The 21,078-nt window shown below is 36.8% G+C and overlaps 1 long non-coding RNA gene across 1 annotated transcript in view; it reads left to right on the forward strand.

Annotated features, from left to right (window-relative positions):
- LOC147577476 (uncharacterized) overlaps positions 1–21,078 on the forward strand; it is a 225,566-nt gene that overhangs the window by 158,733 nt on the left and 45,755 nt on the right. Inside the window, exon 5 of the long non-coding RNA XR_015255829.1 lies at positions 17,215–17,306. This is a non-coding gene — a long non-coding RNA (uncharacterized LOC147577476). The remainder of the gene's footprint in view (positions 1–17,214; positions 17,307–21,078) is intronic.

The raw sequence follows: 21,078 nt of genomic DNA on the forward strand, positions 1-21,078 counted from the left end.
ACCTGGCTAACTGCTATTTATTTTTCAGATTTCCAACTCCAGGAAGCCTTTTCTGGTCAACAGTTCAGGTTAAATGTGTAAATGTACCTTCTTAAAAACTCCTATACCACTCTATGCACTGTGTTTCAAATTACCCTCATGCCCTTTTGTAATTGCCCATCAGCCCTAGGCTGTAAACCTGTGAGGACAGGCATAGAATTTATTAATGAGTATTAATTAATTACCTGATGAAAGAAGAAATAAATTATAATATTTTATGAATATTAACTGGATGTGATGGATTGTAAATTTTATTTCATTTGAAAAATAGAAATACCCTACAGGTGGAAGATCTCATGTTTCCTTAACAAGAGAGGAAGAGAGAAAAAGAATCAGGATAATCTTTAATATCCATCAATGACATGTTTGAATCTCTTAGATAAAGTATATATTGTATATCTCTTAAAGTATTAATTGAAACATATCATTGATGGATATTTTTGATATTATTTAATATTGATCATTTTAAGAGTCTCATGCTCTACCGACTGAGCTAGCCGGGCATTATTGATCATTTTAAATGATTACTGCCTTTATCAAGAATCTTTCCTATAATAAAATTGGTTAAGTAAACAAAATCTCACATTGTTTTCAGAATTGACAAGCATCAATTTGAATTGCTGACTCTGTCATTGTGACTACCTGTAAACTGGGGATGAAACACTTGCTGAACTTAATCTTGACCAAGGACCATAAAATTAGGCCAATTAAAACAAAATACCATAGAGTTTTTAATGACAGCAATTGCAAAGTTTACACTGAAATTTTGATTCTTCACTTCAAAAGTATCCTTCTGTAAGTCTTAATCACATCTTAAATTGGACTTTTAAGTTTTATGAGCTAAATACAAGAGTTTTAAATTCTCTGAAAATAGTCTGTATGTTAAACTGCTAAGATCTGAACATCTGTGTTTTTTGGTGCCCCATTTCCTTTGAATTGCATGAGAAGATATTAAATCCTTCCTAACTCAAAACAAGAAACTATAAGAAATATGCTCCAATAGAAAAACTGTTCAAAAACAGTAATCATTTCTAAAACTCTAACTATTTTGCAGATGATTTATTCACGTGTTTTCTCTAATTACAGATTTATTTTTCTACTTTGTCACAGAGTAAGATTGTTTCCTTGAGGCAAGAAAGAAAGGCGGAAGTCCTGACAAACAAGAGGTAGTCTTAGGGAAGGGAGCCAAAGTAAACACTCAGAACTTCATCCCTGAACAAGAAAACCATTGAAAGTAAACAGAAGACAAAAAAATGGTGTGAGTTACTGGCCTTTTGTCACATAATTTAACGGGAACCCTCTTGCACTGTTGGTGGGAATGCAGACTGGTGCAGCCACTCTGGAAAACAGTGTGGAGGTTCCTGAAAAAATTAAAAATAGATCTAGCCTATGACCCAGCAAGAGCACTGTTAGGAATTTACCCAAGGGATACAGGAGTGCTGATGCATAGGGGCACTTGTATCCCAATGTTTATAGCAGAACTTTCAACAATAGCCAAATTATGGAAAGAGCCTAAATGTCCATCAGCTGATGAATGGATAAAGAAATTGTGGTTTATATACACAATGGAATACTACTTGGCAATGAGAAAGAATGAAATATGGCCTTTTGTAGCAACGTGGGTGTTATGCTAAGTGAAATAAGTCATACAGAGAAAGACATATACCATGTTTTCACTCTTATGTGGATCCTGAGAAACTTAACAGAAGACCATGGGGGAGGGGAAGGAAAAAAAAAAGTTAGAGAGGGAGGGAGCCAAACCATAAGAGACTCTTAAAAACTGAGAATAAACTGAGGGTTGATGGGGGTTGGGAGGGAGGGAAGGATGGGTGATGGGCATTGAGGAGGGCACCTGTTGGGATGAGCACTGGGTGCTGTATGGAAGCCAATTTGACAATAAATTTAATATTAAAAAATACTAAATCTTGTATTATGTAGTCATTAAAAAAAAACTTCATATATGTTAAGTGTTCTTAGTAATACTACTTCACAGTAGATGAAAATTATTCAGTTTTAAAATTTGATTTATAAATACTCAAGCCAGAATTTGGATTTGAGAAAGTCAAGTATAATATGAAGTAACTGTAGGTAAAGGTAAGAAGGAGCTATACAAAGAAATCCAGGATATCCAGGGTCTGTAAAATAAAAGAAAGAATAAAAGCCAACTGAGTGGTATAGAGGAAAATAACTTATATTACCAATCTTGGGCAAGTAATCTACATATCTTTAAAAAATTTTTTTTAATGTTTACTTTTATTTTTGAGAGAGAGAGAGACAGAGTATGGGCACGGGTGGGGCGGAGAGAGAGAAGGTGACACAGAATCTGAAGCAGACTCCAGGCTCTGAGCTGTCAGCACAGAGCCCGACATGGGGCTCGAATTCACAAACTGTGAGATCATGATCTGAGCCAAAGTCAGACACTCAACTGACTGAGCCACCCAGGCACCCCGCAAGTAATTTAAATTTCTAAAAATCAGTTTACTCATCTGCAAAAGAGGTTTCTGCTTGGGGAATCAGTGAAGATGACAATTGCCTATTTCAGTGGGTATTGCATTTTCTGACATATTCTGATTCAGAATATCGCGGGGAGAAGAAATGGGGATGGGGTTTCTCTGTGAGAGGCAGTAAGCATTTGCTAGATTCCAGTGATATTAATCTAGGACATTAGTTCTCACATGCTTGTTTTTAACAGCTGTGAGAAAACAATGAAGTTAATTTCAGTCCATGTTAGCAAGTGCATATAACCCTGAGTCTACCTACAGCTCAACTTCATAATCTAGAATACCTGGGTCTGTGATTATCGTACATGTAAATGAGTGTTGGAAGGGAGAAAAAAAAGAATTACTTGTCTGGAGGGATCGTAAATCGAAAACAAATGTTTAGAGATATCTTGGACATTAAAAACATGAAAGCAGGCCCCATTTGATGATATTTTAGTTAAATATCAAGGTTTTTTCATAGATTGAAATGCTCAGGACAAATCTCCTTTAAAATGTCACGGATGACAGCTTTGTAAAATTGTGTGAACCCATCATCCTCATGAAATGTTAAACATTGATGGTTCTAAAGAAAGTAAATGCATTTCTTTTGAATTTAATAGGAAATGTTGGTGGTGTTTTTTTAACTGAATGCATCAGCAGATAGAGGTCAAAGATTCGTAAAATGAAAGGAAATGAAGAGTTATGCCTCTTTGTCTCTTAAAAGAGAATTAACTAGTAAATTAAGAGATGTAAAAGATGGATGATTGAAGAGTTAGATATTTAATTGTGACCAGAAATAATTGAGAAGGATTGAGGATTCCACCAAGAGAGGGTAGATGTGGATGCTGACAGTTTCTCAGACTGTCTATTGCTGTTGTCAAACATGAGTGATTATGTGATCACATATTTGGCACCTATGACACTAACGCATTCTTTAACCTAAGATCATAGAAAAGGAACAAGAAAATGGTTTCAGATTTTTATCATTATAATTGGGCCACTCTAGCTTCATATTTCTCTGGGGTTTTCCCCCTTTTCCAGTTGTGTTGGATACCTTGATTTTGCTCTGTGAAACACATGGAAAATTTGAACATCCTTTTTCTCTTATCCTTCTCTTCAAGAATAGTCTTGGCAATGTTTTCAAACCACATAAATCAAAGACCTTGAATAAAATCTATCTCATACCTTCTCTGATCCTATTTCTTATGCCCTCAAGTGCTTCTGTCCATTTCAGAAGTAAATGGAGTTTCAACTTTGCATTGCTGCTTTTCCAGTATGACTTTCAAAGACATTAAAATAATGCTTTCTCCTTTTACTAAAACTGATCTTCTTTTACTAAAAGTGATCTTTCCCTGTTCTTCCCTTTCTCGATTATTCAACAAACACTTCTGAATCATTGTTTTGTTATGTGTTGATCTCAATTTGGGATATATACTTACTTTTGAAAATGGTGGAAATCCTAACCCATTTAGGGAATAAGAAATGAAGCTTCCAGGCCTGAAGGGCATTGAGGTTTTCTGCATCATAACAATTTCTAACTTCTTAATATACTTCAGTTAATTAAATCATCAACTAGACATATCCTGTTTATTGCTCTTTTGGATTAAAATAAATCAAAGCAGAACGGAAACAGAACTTAATTCGCCTTCGATAAGTTTTTATACTGTTACTACAACAGTTTTCGTAGAATTTAGTAATCATAATTATGCAAATCTTAATTAGGTAATTATTGTTGTGCAGTTTTTCTTGATTTAAGGGTGAAAATTCATTGGTACAGACAGCCATATCATGCCGTATCAGAAACTTTAAGTCAGAAAAATTTTTTAGAATAAGTTGTAGAGTGTTTTATTATTTACCGGGGTATAATTTCTGAAGCAACAAACAGAGGAAAAGTCTGAAAATACTCCTTGCTTCAATATTTGTTCTTTGTAGTTACCAAAGTGTTGCTCTGATTTGTCAGAATAAGACTGATGGAGGGAAGAGAAGTCATTATGCATGGGTGGTTTTTCATCAACATAGTCACCAATCAGGTAAAAGAGACACATGGCATCTTGGTTCTTCCAAGAGCAACTTTTGAATAAGATTTGAATAAATTTTTATCTTAGCCCATCAGAGGCTGAGTTTAGCCATTTTGTTTCTAATTAAGTGTTTCTGCCATAACGTATTTTTATACATTCCTGGAAGTTTACATATTCTGCAAAATAGAAGAATGTGCATTTTGAGAAAAATAGAGTTAATTAAAATAAAAATTTGTAATTAAAATACTAACAAAAATGGTGGTAGGTATGTCAGGAGATAGTTTGCATAAGCCAGAAGGGCAGCCCAGTGTGGGTAGAGGCTACCTCAGGAGATAGAGTAGCATCCAGACAGTAGAATGTGATGAATCTCTGAGCCAGTGGAGCTTTTGCTGAGATGGCCACAGGAGAACAAGCTGCTGTGAGGTTGAAACTTGCAAAGCCAGAATGCTCCCTTTTGGGACGATATCTGGGTTTAGGCATCATTTAAAATATTTTACAAATAGCAATACAGGCATACCTTGTTTTGTTGTGCTTTATTGTACTTCTCAGATACTGTGTTTTTATAGATTGAAGTTTTGTGGCAACCATGAGTCAAGCAGGTCTGTCTGCACCATTTTTTCTAGCAGCATTTACTCACTTCAGAAGTCTCCATGTCACATTTTGGTAGTTTTCACATTTCAGACTCTTTTTCTTATGACTCTATTTGTTATGGTTACCTGTGATCAGTGATTATGGTTCATTCAAAGCTCAGATGATGATTAGCATTTGTTAGCAATGAAGTGTTTTTTAATTAAGGTATATACATTGATTTTTGTTTAGACATAATGCTATGGCACACTTAATGCACTACAGTATAGTGTAAACATAACGTTTATATACACTAGGGAACCAAAAAATTCATTTGAGTCACTTTATTATGGTATTTGCTTTATTGTGGTGGTCTGGAAAGGAATCCACAATATGTCGGAGTATGCCTATAGTGAGTCAGACTTAGAATCCTCTCGGTTCCTTCATCAATAAGTTAAATCTTTTCACAAGTTCTTTTTTTCAGTTTTTATTTTATTTTTTTAATGTTTATTTATTTTTGAGAGAGCGGAGGAGGGGTAGAGAGAGGAGGACAGAGGATCTGAAGCGAGTTCTGCCCTACAGTCTGACAGCAGCAATCCCGATGTGGAGCTCGAACTCAGGAGTTGTGAGATTGTGACCTGAACTGAAGTTGGATGGTCAATTGACTGAGTCACTCAAGTGCCCCATAAATTCTTTCTCACTTTAGTTTTTTTTTTTTTTTTTTTTTTTAATTTTGAAAATTGTATTTTGACTGCTTTGGGGTTTTCACGAAGGTATTGAAATAAATGCACTTTTCAGAGTCCAAACTGTGTGACCTGAGAATAAACATCTTTTCTTTGCTCCTGAAACAAATCCCAAGTGACAACAAAACTTGACCTTCACTTACTCTTTGTTTTTTTTTCCCCCTGATTCTGTGCATTTGTTTTTGTGTCTGGCTCTGGTTCCCATATGACTCAGAAGTTCTTCTTAATTTTTCAGCAATGTTTATGAGTTTCTTTTATGGCATATTTGATGATCCTTCAGGTAGACACCTATTCTTTTGGGTAAGAGATAACATTTTATTTGCTGGCTTCCTTGTTTATTCAAGAGTACAACTTTCTACTGCAAAGGTTAAGCTCTCTTAAGATTTGTGAGTTTTTGTTCTCTGTGTTTTAGTCCATGACTAAAGCTATAAGCTGTGCGTCTACGTGTTCATAATTACAAAAACCTATTACCCTCATTTTGTGTTTGAAATATTTTCTTACCTCTGGAGAAATAAATAAATTAGATATAAAATCTCTTAAAATAAGTTGCATTTTGATTGGCTTTGGGAAGCTAATTAGGTTTGCATAAGTCTAACATAAGGGAATGTAAAAATTCCTAGAAAATAAAGAGACTAAATATCTAATACTTCAGACATGGCATCCTAAAAAAAAAAAAAAAAAAAAAACACACACACACACACCAAAAAACAAATCCACTTTTCGCAGAACACGCCAACTTAAATGCACTTGAAAAACATCAGAATCCCAGCCTCTGTAATTAAAGCTAATTCTTGGACAATTCAAACTAGTTTGACAATTTAGATTTAAACACAGCTATATGTCTTTTCTTGGATCTTATTGGTATGAATTTTATTTAAAATTCCTAACTTTTAATATACTTCTTACATGCTTTCTAATCTTCTGGTTCACATTTCAGATAAATAACATCATTCTCAGAAAATTAAAAAAAATTTTAAATGTGTTCTATTAAATAATTTTGATAATTTTTATGTCAGTAATTATCTTCATGAGACAGCTGAAATATAATTTTTAGGATGCTTAAATTTATTTATTTATTTATTGTAATTGATGAATAATTGCTGTACAATATTATGTCAGTTTAAGTTGTACAACATAGTGATTTGACATTTATATACATTGTGAAATGATCACCACAGTAAGTCTAGTTACCATCTGTCACCATGCAAAGTCAATGTAATACTGTCTATATTCCCCATGCTATACATTACATTCCCATGAGTTATTGATTTTATTACTGGCAGTTTGTACTTGTTCTTCTTTTTAAACCCCTTTTGCCACTTCTTTCAACCCCCCTCTCTCTGGCAACCACCAATCTGTTCTCTGTGTCTGAGTCTAAGTCCCTTTTGTTTTTTAGATTTTGTTTTTTAGATGTTTAAGTGAGATCATGTGGTATTTGTCTTTCTCTGGCTTATTTCACATAGCATAATATCCTCAAAGTCCCTCCATGTTGTCAAGGTGGCAAGATTTCAATCATTTTATTCCTTTATATATGTGTACTACATTTTCTTTATCCATTCATTTATGGGTGGACACTTAGGTTGTTTCCATATCTTGGCTATTGTACATAATGCTGCAATGAACATCGGGGTGCAAAATGATGATTTTTATTTTCTTCAGATAGATACTCTGTAGTGTACTTGCTGAGTCATAAGACAGTTATATTTCATAATTTTTGAAGATCATCATAGTTGCACCAATTTACATTCCCACCAGCAGAGTGTGGGGGTTCCTTTTTCTTCATATCCTTGCCAACACCTGGGTCTTCTTGCCTTTTTGTTTTGTTGATGGTTTTCTTGAGTGTGGAGAAGCTTTTTAGTTTGATGTAGTACCACACTCGTTTATTTTTGCTTTTGTTTCCCTTGCCTTTGCAGTATGATCCAAAAATAAATAAAATCACCAACACTGATGTCAAGATGCTTACCACCTGTATTGTCTTCTAGGAGTTTTATGGTTTCAGGTCTTTCATGTCTTTAACCCATTTTGAGATAATTTTTCTATATGGTGTAAGACAGTGGTCCAGTTCCATTCTTGGATGTAGCTGTCCAGGTTGCCCACTACTGTTTATTGAAAAGACTGTCCTTTCCCTCATTGTATGTTCTTGCTTCCTTTGTTGTAACTTAATTGACCATATATGTGTGCGTTTATTTCTGGGCTCTTCATTTTGTTCCAATTATGTGTGTGTGTGTGTGTTTATGCCAGTATTATACTTATTAGATTCCATAGCTTTGTAGTATAGTACGAAATCAGGGAGTGTGATACCTGTGACTTTATTCTTTGTTTTCAAGATTGTTTTGGCTATTTGAGATCTTTTATGGTTCCAAAAAATTTTAGAATTATTTGTTCTAGTTCTGTGAAAAATTCCATTGGAATATTGATAGGGAATGCATTGAATCTGTAGATTGCTTTGGATCTTATGGACATGTTAACAATATTAATTCCTCCATTCCATGAGCACAGAATATCTTTTCATTTATTTATCTTATTCAATTTATTTCATCAATGTCTTATAGTTTTTAGTATACAGGTATTTCACCCCCCTTGGTTAAATTTATTTCTAGGTATTTTATTCTTTTTGATGCAATCGTAAATGGGATTGTTACTTTCTCTTTCTGAGAGTTCATTGTTAGTATATAGTTTTAATTATTAAAACAATTTTTTTGGTGGCATCTTTAGGGTTTTCTGTATATAAAACCACATCGTCTGCAAACAGTGACAGTTTTACTTCTTCCTTTTCAGTTTGGATGCCTTTTACTTTATTTTTTCTTGCCTAACTGCTCCAACTAGGACTTTTGAGAACGTTGACTTATTATTATATCCCTGAAATAAATAGCACTTAATCATGGTGTACAATTTCTTTAATGTATTGTTGAATTTAGTGTGCTAATATTTTGTTGAAGATTTTTGCACCTAGTCCATTAGGGATACTGGCCTGTGTGTGTGTGTGTGTGTGTATGTGTGTGTGTGTGTGTGTGTGTGTGTGTGTGTGTGTGTGTGTGTGTGTGGTGTCCTTGTCTGGTGTTGATACCAGGGTATTGCAGGTCTCAAAAAAAGGTCTTTAGTATTTTAGAAGACTTTGAGAAGGATAAGTATTAAATATTTGAATGTTTGGTAGAATTGACCAGTGAAATTTTGTTATTGAGAGGTTTTTGATGATGCATTAAATTTCCTTACTAGTAATTGGTCTTTTCAGATTTTCTATTTCTTCATAAGTCAGCCTTGGAAGATTGTAAATTTCTGGGAATTATCCACTTCTTCTTGGTTGTTGGTTTATAATTATTAATAGTTGTCTCTTAGGATTCTTTGTAGTTTTGTATTTCTGTGGTATCAGTTATAACTTGTCTTTCATTTTTTATTTCATGTATTTGAGCTGTTCTCTTTTTTGGTAAGTCTGGCTAAAGACTGTCAATTTTGTTTATCTTTTCAAAGAACCAGCTCTTAGTTTCATTGATACTTTATATTGTTTTTTAGTACTATTTCATTTATTTCTACTCTTGTCTTTATTATTTTCTTCCTTCTAATAACTTTGGGCTTAGTTTTTCTTTTTCTAGTTCCTTTAGGTATAAGGTTAGATTTTTTTTAAACTGCTCCAGTCAGTGAAAGTGAAATTTTATTGAGGCCCCAGGCAGTGTATTTTTCAATTCAGTTATTATATTCTTCAGCTCTGTTACTTCTCTTTGGTAGTTTCTTACACTGTCTCTTTGTTGAAGTTCTCCTTATGTTCATTCATTCTTCTCTCAAGTTCAGTAAGCATCTTTATGACAAGTACCTTGAATTCTTTATCAGGTAGATTACTTATCTCTCTATCATGAAGGTCTTTTTCTGAGGTTTTATCTTGTTCTTTCATTTAGAGCCTGTTTCTCTGTTTCCTCCTTTTACTTGACTCTTTGTTTCTATGCTTTAGGCCAAGCAGTCATCTCTCTGAGTCTTAAAGGAGTGGCTTTGTGTAGGTGATGAATTTTCAATCTTGAGATGGAAAGGAGCTAGGGCTCCTTGTAGTCTCTTGAGTTTTTGTGATTGTCTAAACAGTCTGATTTATTCTTGATAATTCCCCATGGTTGAGGGGGTACCAAGGCCTGTCAGTGTTCCAAGGGGAGGAATCTCATTTAGTACCTCATTTAAGGCTGATTGGAAGTCAGACCCTCAGGCAGCAGCTTTTAAAGTATGCAAATATATACATCTATAATCATAATCCTCGCTGGCCTCTGGACCAGCAGTTTTGGAGGTGTCCCCTAGATGATAGTTGCAAAAAATAGGGGCTCCGGATGAGTTTGTAAACTTTCTGGGAAGTTTTGTTGAGTCAGAGTGAGGTCAAGGTGTTACACAAGGATGATGTCTCCCTGTTTACATTCCCTGGAAGCATGTCATTAGCTGCTAAAATGTGTGAGAACTCTGAAGTTTGACCCGAGGCTGATGCTCCAGGCTAAGTAAACAGGCCTTTTTCATAGAAAGACAGAAGCTGTGTTTCAGTCTGCCCTTCCTGCAGTGCCCCCGAAAGGGGGTGGGGTGCTGGCCTACCAAGAACTGTCTTACCTATTGTTACATTCCCATGGAGATCAGAACGCCAGACTCCTTGGCATCTAGTGTCAGATGATCAAAGGGCACCCCTGTGTCGATTGTGCACACAGACTGGCTTTAGTTAGGCAACTGGAGGGTGTAGGGGATGGGGCACATTCACCAACTCCAGAAAGGCAGTGGGAAAGACAGTAAAACCTTGGTTTGTGAGCATAATTCCTTCTGGAAATATGCTTGTAATCCAAAGCACTTGTAGATCAAGTGAACTTCCCTTAAGAAATAATGGAAACTCAGATGATTTATTCTACAACCCCAAAATGTTCATATAAAAATGGTTACAATACTGTAATATAATACAAAATAATAAAGAAAATACAAAATATAAAGAAAAATAAACAAATTAATTTGTACTTACCTTTGAAAACCTTTGTGTCTTGTGTGAGGGAAATAAGAGAGAGGGGGGTTATTATATAGAAGGACTTTCACTTTCATTAGCTGAATCACTGCTATCTGTTGGCTCAAAGGAATCTTTTTCCACATCAGGGGACATTGTATATGCTCACACAGATGCTGACTACAGAACAGTATTAATAAACTCTTGACATACACTGTATTTAATGTAACTGGCAATAAGGCAGCAGAGGAAAGGGTCTATATCTGCAGGCATTCTGACCTAGAATGAGGCAAAGCATTCCTAAGCACACTCTCGTATGGAAAAGCAAAGGACTGTCCATAGGTGCTTTGACATGAAATGACAAAAAATACACTCGTGCCTGTTGTGGGCACCTTCCAATGTTCTGAAAAATCACTTACTTCTGCCCAACACCACGACCTGAGACTGAGCATCCGAGCATGGGAGACAGTCACCCACAATCCCAGAGAGAGAGAGAGAGAGAGAGAGAGAGAGAGAGAGAGGAACCTTTGGCTCAGTTGTGATTATGTGACCTTTAGCATCACATACTACTTGTATTGCAAGACATCGATCGTTTATCAAGTTAAAATTTATTAGAGATGTTTGTTCATCTTGAGGAACACTCGCAGAACCAGTTACTTACTCGCAATCCAAGGTTTTACTGTTTCTTAATTATGCATGCTGGTGGGCTTCCGGAATGCAGTGAAAGAGTGTCTTATCCATGAGCGTGCACTGGCTTTAGCCTGGGAGTGGGAGAATGCCCTGACCACTCACACCTGCCAGCCCCATCCAGGGAGTAGGATAGTGCTTCAGGCATTCATGCTCTCTGACTTCAGCAAGGCAGCAGGATAGTGTTATAACTACTAACCCCTACTGTCTTAGCAAGGTAGTCAGGGTAGGTAGAGAGTGCAAAAATGGCAACCACCTGTACCTCCATCTTTGGGGAGAGTTTCATCTGTCCCCTGTCCCTCTAGCAGATGCTGTTAGATTAGCAAATTAATCTCCTTTCCATACTGTCTAGGCACTTTTCAAATTGCTATTTTTTCACTGGGTCTTGGAGCAAGTGAGACCACCCATGAGCCCTTTAAAAAGGGAAACTCCATTTCCTGTAGCACGTTGGTTCCCTTGGATGTCAGCCCCATTGGTTTTCTAAGCCAGATGTTTTGAGGGCTTATCTCTCTGGCCAGATCCCAAAGGTTGGTCAGGGCACCACCCCTTCCTGTGGGAAAAGTGCCAGGCTGGTGAGATCCCTCTCTGTTGTGGGGTTACAGCCCTAAAGATTTTTTTTAAATGTTTATTTATTTTTAAGAGAGAGAGACAGAGTGCAAGCAGGAAAGGGGTAGAGAGAGAGGGAGGGAGACACAGAATCCAAAGCAGCCTCTAGGCTCCAGGCTGCCAGCTCAGAGCCCAACGCAAGGCTCCAACCCACAGACTGCGAGATCATGACTTGGGCTGAAGTCATACGCTTAACTGAATGTGCCACCCAGAGACCCCAGGATGGGGTTTTGATGAGACTGTGTATCTGCCTCTCCCATCCTGCCTGATGTGATCTTTCTATCCTTTTTTTGTAGAGAGCAGTTCAACCAGTTCTCAAATTTTTTTCAGAGAGAAGTGATCCATTTGTAGCTATATAAGTAGTGTGTCTGTGGGAGTAGTTGAGTTCAAACTCTTCCTATGCTACCGTATCACAGAACTCTGACTTTTAGTTAATTTTAAAATTTTCAGTTTATACTGAATCTTGTTTTCAATTGATAATGTTTGGATTTTGGATAATTTCTAAGGAAGATAAAATACTGAAACTTTGGTCATCATGCATGGTTTCAGTATACACATACATATATTTAATATATATGTGTACATATTTAATATATAATATGTACCTATTTAATATATGTTACTTATATCTGTTTTTTCTTATTTATATTTTATACATTTGCTATACCTTTCTCTGGTGAATACTGTGATATGCCACACAGATCTCCCTTTAGGATAAAATATTTATATTCATGCAGGAGCTGAGAGTGCTACTAAAAGAAGGCCCTTAGCCCATTAGTTGGAGTGCCTCAGCTTTAGAAACCTGACTTGCCCATGGTCTTACCTCCTTCCAGAGGCAGCTTGTGCAGCTTGTATTTGATAACTACTCAAACGTGGATTGATGGAGGTCTTTTAGGTCATCTTGGGACAGCTCTCAATAGCCATCCCGGTCCTGGGGTATGTGGCCACCTGGAGCTTTCAGTGGATCTGCTTCCCAGGTCTTCCTTCTCCCCCTGCCTGGTACTGTTTCCTTCCACTCCCTTCCATAGGTCTTGATCATAAATGTATTTCCTGATAATCATCCTTCATGATCATATCCATATCAGGATCTGCATCCTGGGGAATCCAGGCTAGGGCACTTTTGGTCATCTATCTACCTACCTACCTATCATCATCATTATCATCATCATCATCATCATCATCATCACCATCATCACCATCACCATCATCTACCTATCCACTGTAAGAAAGTGTGTGCATCATGTGCATTTATAAAATTTTTGGAATACTAAATGCATGTATATTACAGCTCTCAATTACCTACCCTCTGAAGTAAAAATTACTTTGTTAAAACTTATAATGCGCCTGAGCCACTTTATCATGAACAACAGTGCTAAAGAAATATGACTCTATATTGGGGCGCCTGGGTGGCTCAGTCGGTTAAGCAGCCAACTTCGGCTCAGGTCATGATCTCACGGTCCGTGAGTTCAAGCCCCCTGTCGGGCTCTGTGCTGACCGCTCAAACCCTGGAGCCTGTTTCAGATTCTGTGTCTCCCTCTCTCTCTGATCCTCCCCTGTTCATGCTCTCTCTCTGTCTCAAAAATAAATAAACGTTAAAAAAAAATAGAAATATGACTATATATGGGTATGAGATGTGTTTTGTTTATCAAAGGAAAATATGATCTAATGGGTCATGTAGAAACACAGAACAGTCCGTATCCTCATAGGTCTTGAGAATGTAACAGAGAATTTTACTGAGGAAACTGAAATCAGAAATGTGAGGATAATACTTGGCAGAAACTGCTGAAAACAAAGTTTAGATAGAATTCTCGCATACCTCAGCATCAATTTAGGAAGGATGACTGATGTTAATTACCACTATCTTTCTTATTTTGCAGTATCTGTCAAAGGAGGGCTATTGAGTGTGTTTATTTTTCAAAGGACAGAAAACTGATGCAGTTGGTGAGGCCCTAACTCAGATTTATCCGTTACTGTTTTGCATGTATCATACAGAGTCAGAGCCTTATGACTATCACTGTTTTTATAGGAATCATTGGCAAGTTTTGTAATTTCTGTTAATTCAAATTCCCTCAGACCTGACCTCTACTTACCACGTCTGCTTCATCTCTTATGCTCGTTTTCCTACCCACACCCTGCCACCCACCACCAAAAGCACACATGTAGCTTCTGTTGGTGGAATACTCTTTGTGTTCTTGCACGAAGACACAGTGAGGTGGTCAGAATGCATCTAGTCTAGCACTGCATTTACTCTGCCAATTCCAAACTGTGTGACTATGGTAAATTACTCTATCACCCTGTGCTTCAATTTCCTCATTTGTAAACTTAGAACAATGTTACTACCTCATTTGGTTGTGAAAGGATTAAGTGGTGAACGCTTCATTCGTGGTAGCTCAGAATTTCTTTGGTGCTCTATCCTTTGGTAGCAAGGACATATCCCCACTCAGGGACTCTTCTGCTCCATTTTGCACTCCAAATCTGTTACTCTTTTTGGAACTATATTTAATGTGTGTGCTTAAACATTTCAGTTCTGCTTTATGAATATGTATGATAACAGGAATTCATTTTGATAGAGTACTTGCACATGTTGATTACTGCATAGCTGTTGAAAAATTAATAACAATTATATTAAAAATGTTCCAGTTGCCTACAGATAACATCGATGCCTGAAAGTATCTCTATGAATTTTATACTGAACAACTGAGAGGTATATGTGAATTTGTTTCTTCTGTAAAAAAGAAAAAAAAAGATGTGTAAAGGCTCAAAGAAAAGTCTCTTTCATTTTACCTTGATTGGTTCACTACAGGGAGAGCATTCTGGAATTCTCTGGAAGTTCATCCCAGGTATGACTCAAGAGGAGGGCTGAACTGTGTGAAGAGACAGAATTGTCCTTTCACATTCAGTTCCTTGCTCTGGTTGTTATCACCTCTAACAGGATCTCTGTGTACTCAGTCCTGCTGCTATGGCCATGTCTCTCACAAACTGCAGAAGGCTGCAGGAAGTCTTTAAAAAGTACTTATTTGTTTTTCCAGGGATTAATGACATTCTTCTTTGTCTAAGTAATGAATTTGACATCGCATCTTTTAAACTTGGGCATTAGTTAATTGCTATAATGCATCTAACAATGTGATTAAAGCTCATTTCCATTAGATCAATTGTCTGATTAATTGGTTACCAGTTAGCCTCCCTAGGTACAGTTTTTCTCTTCCAAGCACTAAAAATAACATCTTGACAGGAACCTCCAGAATGCATACTGTAAACCAGTTGCCGCAGCCAAAATGGGATTATTTATTCAAGCATTTTATTGGCATCTGAATGTTTGACAGCTGTGGCAAATAGTATAACAAATATAGGGAAATGTTTTGGGTGTGATTTTTCCTCTTTTGACACTTAATTTTGCTGTCACACATTCACTTCAAAACCCTCACTGTGATATACAGAATCCCAAAACATTCCCTTCATCTATTTGTTTTCCTTATTTCCACATTAGCTTTCCTTTGACTTCCCACAGACACTGTACTCTATTCACTTTTCTTCACATTTAAATCTTTATTTTTCTAATCCCTGTGCATAAAAATGAATAAAACAAAACATTTGTCAGTTAACTAAAAGACCACCCACATTTACATATATGTGCTCTTGTAAATATATAAAACCCAAGACTGTCACCTGGTTCTTTTCTGCTCACTCAACAGATCAGTCAATATATCCTCATATTTATCATTTTCTTATCATTCTTTCTCTACTGTTTCACTCTGGGCCTTATTATCATCTGCTCATATGACTGCAGTAGCTTCTTAGCTGGTCTCCTGTCTCTAGTTTTTCCTGTTTCTAGTTTCTTCTATTTATCAGGGCCAGTGTAACTTCCCATTTGCATCTTGGTCATTTCTTTGCTTAAAAATTGGTAGTGGCTGGGGGTGCCTGGGTAGCTCAGTCGGTTAAGTATCGTTCTCTTGATTTCAGCTCAGGTCATGATCTCAGGGTTTGTAAGATTGAGTGAGCCCCGTGTTTGAGATTCTCTCTCTCCCTCTCTCTCTGCCCCTCCCCTGTTTGTCGTTTCTTTCTCTCTCAAAAAAATAAACATTTAAAAAATTGGTAGTGCCTCTTAAATAATATATAAATAATGTGTATAAATAATCTATTTTATCCAAATGAAACTTTTTAGCTCTTCAGACTTAAAGTCAAGTACTGAGTCTGGCCAGTGTAATGTGGGCAGAGATGATGTGCTCATCTCCATGCCTGGACCACAAAACTCTCCACACCACTGGTCATATGCTTTTTCCCTTCCATCATCTGTTGGCTGAATGTAGGGAATTCAGCCCACAGCTTTGAGGTGATGAGGGTAGAAGAACCAATAGATTAAAAAGATGAGGGTCCTTGAATGACTTCATCGTGTGGAGCTCTTTGCCCCAAATTCCACACCTTACATAAGCAAGAAAGAAAATTCTATTTTATGAAGACAGTGACACTTTTGGGAGTATTTGTTGAAGCAGTCAGCCAGTTAGCCTAATAAATATCGATTATGCAATAACAGTGTTGTCAGTGCAAATCAAGATTAACAAACTTGATGGCAGGTTAATATGTGGGTTTGGAACTTTTTTATATAGTACTTTCATTAGTTCCCTGTGTATGGCTTTTGAATATAATAGTCTTTTATTTTTATAATTCTTTAAGCAAATGATTTTCAATCTTGTTTTGGAGCATTCAAAAATGCCCATTCATTTGTTTATTCATTCATGCACGCAACAAACATTTATTTAACATCTACTTTGTCCCAGGTATTTGTATTTATACAAAGAAAAAAGGGGATAAAGTTATATTTTAAATTAAAAAAAAACTTAATGGGTTATATTACAGTTTAACTTAATGGATTATATTACAGTTTTACCTTGAGCCCATTTACTACTTAATTTTTATGCTTACTGTAAAACCTCAACAACATTATCACTCCTTTGAGAATCCCAAGTGCTTAGAGTCTTATCTAAGACTTATCTGAGACAGCCAGAATTGTTCTGCTGCCTGATCCTTCTCAGGGTTTGATGCTAATGAAAGAGGTTTTTTTTGTTGTTGTTGTTTTGTTGTTTGTTTAGTTTTTATTTAGTTTAGTTTGTTTTGTGTTTTGTTTTTAGGCATCCCTTTCATGACTTCAGCATTTTGATGGTACTACCGTGATAAAGAAACCAGCTCCTGTCACTTCTGGAAGTTGAACTTTTGAAGTTAGGTAAGTAGGCCTAGGGACAGGGGAAGGAAATCACATCTGACATGGGCCTGCACTGGAGTTGTCGTTCTTGGCCATTTCTACTTTCAGCTGTCCTTCTCTCTGTCATATGATAAAGTCTGTCTCTCTTACCCAAGGGTTTAAAACTGACATTTACTAGCTCACCACATTGGATTCCACGTTTTGGACAAAATACAAAGGTGTCAAGAGGATCTTGACACTATTTCAAAATCCTGTTTTGCTTCCTAATAGCACCAATGGTTCATTCTTCACATTTCCTGCTTGGAAAATATGTATGCCAAGAGCTTTAGGCTTGACTCCTAGGTTACTAAAAATAAAATGCTGATTCATCATTTAATGGGTCAGTTTTGTCAATGCCATACTTGGGTGTTTATAAGATTGTTAAGCAATCCCTTGTGTCTTTCACAGCCTATCTGAATGTATAGGAATTGAAGCATGTCAAGAAAGGTTAAGAGAGGGGGGAGGGATATAAAAAGAAGCCTGAAGTTTGGTTTGTGAGCTTGGCTCTGGAACCAGACTTGAAGGCTCTAGGGACAAGCTACCATAGACACTGCGTTGGTAGCCTTCTGTGTTTCTCCTGTACTTTAATGGGCTCAGTAAGACGATGACACTTATCCTATGCATTGTTATTAGTTGTTTCTTTTCCATGCTTCAAGAAAAGGACCCTGTATTAACTTTGAATGTTGAAACAAACATATTCAGTAAAGCTTTGGGAGTGAATAAGTGAAGTGACCTTTACATTTGATCATCACTGTAGTCTAATAGGATGATATAATTGAGTTATAAACTTAGTCACTCCAAGAGCACTGATTTCCCACTTAGGCCTTGATAAAATGAGGGTAGGAAAGGAAAAAAAAAGTAGCAAGAAAAAGGAGTGAAGGATAGAACAGTGTAAATGGGGAGGGATAGTTGAAGGTTTTTTCATTACATTAAAGAGAACAGAAGAGATCCAAAGGCGAGAGGAGATAGGATTTATAGATGCAGATAGAGAAAAGGCTTTGAAAGAGATTAAAATGTTGGTGGAATCAGCCAGTAAGCATTCAGGATTATAGTCAAGTAGTTCTCCGACCTATCTAATAGGATGTTGTGAAGATGTAGTGGAGTAAACCACAGAGTTCCTCGGAGGGAGGCTGTGCTGTAGATAAGAAGGTCCCATTATTCCATATTATTATTTTCCTTTCATGTTGGGCGGATGTACCAGTGACAGTTGGAGTTTCCTTTCAGCCAAACAGCTCCCATATGCTACATAATGCTGCTGCTGATTAAAATCCTATGGAAGATTCAGGCTGTATCCGGAACAATAGCAGTCTGAATTCGATTTATCAGTCTTCTGGGGAAGTAAAGATAATCAAATTTCCCCTTTCAGCAACTTTGGGGCCAAGCCATTTGCTGAGATGACAATGGATGTGAGTCGAACACTTTCAGTTTGTACACCTGCTGCCTGTTAATCACAAGTTTCTGACATTGTGCTTCCCCCCACCCCCATTCACATCTTACGGGCTTTGTCATTTAAAGGCAAGGGCACTTCTGTTATAACTAGTTTACAGAAACATGCATGAAAAATTAGGGAGGTCACCAGGGAGACAAAGTTATGGGTAATGTGAGGAAAAACACAATCTTCAGTCACAGAAATCTAGGTTCTAATATGCTTTTTAACTTATTAGTATGTGACCTGGACAAATGATTTAAGTCCTTTGAACTTTGTTTTCTTACCTGTAAAATGGGGATAATGTTGTGGATGTGAGAGGATTGCCTTGTGCATTAAATTACATAAGTTATGTTTTTTGGGTTTTGACTTTTAAAGTTTATTTATTTATTTTGAGAGAGCAGAGACAATGAGAGTGGAGGAGGGGCAGAGAGAGAGAGGAAGAGAGAGAATCCCAAGCAGGCGATGTGGGGCTCAAACCTATAAAACTGAGATCATGACCTGTGCTGAAACCAAGTCAGACCCTTAGCCGACTGAGCCACCCAGGCGCCCCTGTTTTTGTTTCTTAATGTTTATTTATTTACTTTTGAGAGAGAGAGAATGCGCATGTGCATGGGAGAGGCAGAGAGTGAGAGAGAGAGAGAATTCCAAGCAAGCTTCTTGCTGTCATTACAGAGCCCAACACGGGGCTCAAAACCTATGAACGGTGAGACTACAACCTGAGCCAAAATTGAGACTTGGATGCTTAACTGACTGATCCACTCAGTCACCCCAAATTACATAGGTTATGTTTTGCAGTGCATTCTGGAAAAATCTAGGTAGTGAGAACTGAAAAAAAAACTCTTGACGTGAACACTCCATTGAACATTCCATTGACCGAAAGGCTTGGCCAAACTTTAACATGGCTTCTAGTACCTAAGGTCTTATGTCCCTGGGACAATCCTGCTTCTTTCAGACCTTCTATCTGGAAAAACTCAGGGCTTAGAATATACTGTTTGTTATAGGCAACACCTGATCTTGCTTTCTTACAGCATTTACTAAAAAAGCCTTATAATTGTAAATCCTTCTCTGACCCTTTGTGATGTGAATGTTATTTTCTACAATTTAGGAGTATCTTTCTCAAGGACCTAAAAGTCATTCCTTTGAAATGCAATCATCAGGAAAAAGAGCACTTTTTTTTCCCCCAGTCTCTTTGGAAGGAAAAAATCCTAACTTCATAATTGTCAGGTAGCAGAGACAATTGGCTGGCCTAATCACATTTGCACTGCCAGCCCTTTGTAATTTTGAGTCCCCACTTGGTTCCCTTCTCTAAACCCTCATTCTCCCCTTAATGCCCAATCCTACTAAATGGGAGAAGCCATTTGCAAATAATATATCCAATAAGAGGTTAATGTCCAAAATTTTTACAACTCAACATCAAAAGTACAAAGTACAAAAATTAAAAAGTGGGCAAAGGAACTGACAAATGACAAGATGCTCAACATCACTAATCATCAGGGAAATGTAAATCAAAACTACAATGAGATATTGCCTCATACTAGTCAGAATGGCTAGTGTCCAAAAGACAAGAAAAAAACAAATATTGGTGAGGATGTGGAGAAAAGGGAACCCTTGTGCATTGTTGGTGCAAAGGTACATTGGTGCAGCAAGTATGGAAAACACTATGGAGGTTCCACAAAAAATTAAAAATTGAAATATTGCACAATCTAGAATCCCACTTATGAGTATTTACCCAAAGAAAACAAAAATAAAAACACTATTTTGAAAAGATGTATGCACCCTTATGTTGATTACAGCATTATTTACAATAGCCAGATATGGAAACAACCAAAGTGTCCATTGATACATGAATGGATAAAGACTATGAAGTATATATACACAATAGAATACATTTCAGCCATAATAAAGAACAAAACTGTGCCATTTGTCACAACATGAATAGACCTAGAGGGCATTATGCTAAGTGAAATAAGTCAGGTGGAAAAAGACAAATACTGTATGATTTCACTTACATGTGTAATGTAGATAAACAACATAAACACAACCCTTCACACACACACACACACACACACACACACACACACACACACACACAAAACAAAAAAACAAAAAACCCAGTAACAACCTCATAAACACAGAGAATAAACTGTTAGTGTCAGAGAGGAGTGGGTGGGGAATGAACAAAATAGGTGGAGGGGATTAAGAGGTACAAAATTTCAGTAATAAAATAAATAAGTCACAAGGATAAAAAGTACAGCATAGGGAATACAGTCAATAATATTGTAATAACTTTGTATGGTGATTGCACTTATTGTTGTGAGCATTTTA

The sequence above is a fragment of the Puma concolor genome, chromosome C2 (assembly GCF_028749965.1).
Source record: "Puma concolor isolate L17-30 chromosome C2, mPumCon1.1.hap2, whole genome shotgun sequence".
NCBI lineage: Eukaryota > Metazoa > Chordata > Mammalia > Carnivora > Felidae > Puma > Puma concolor.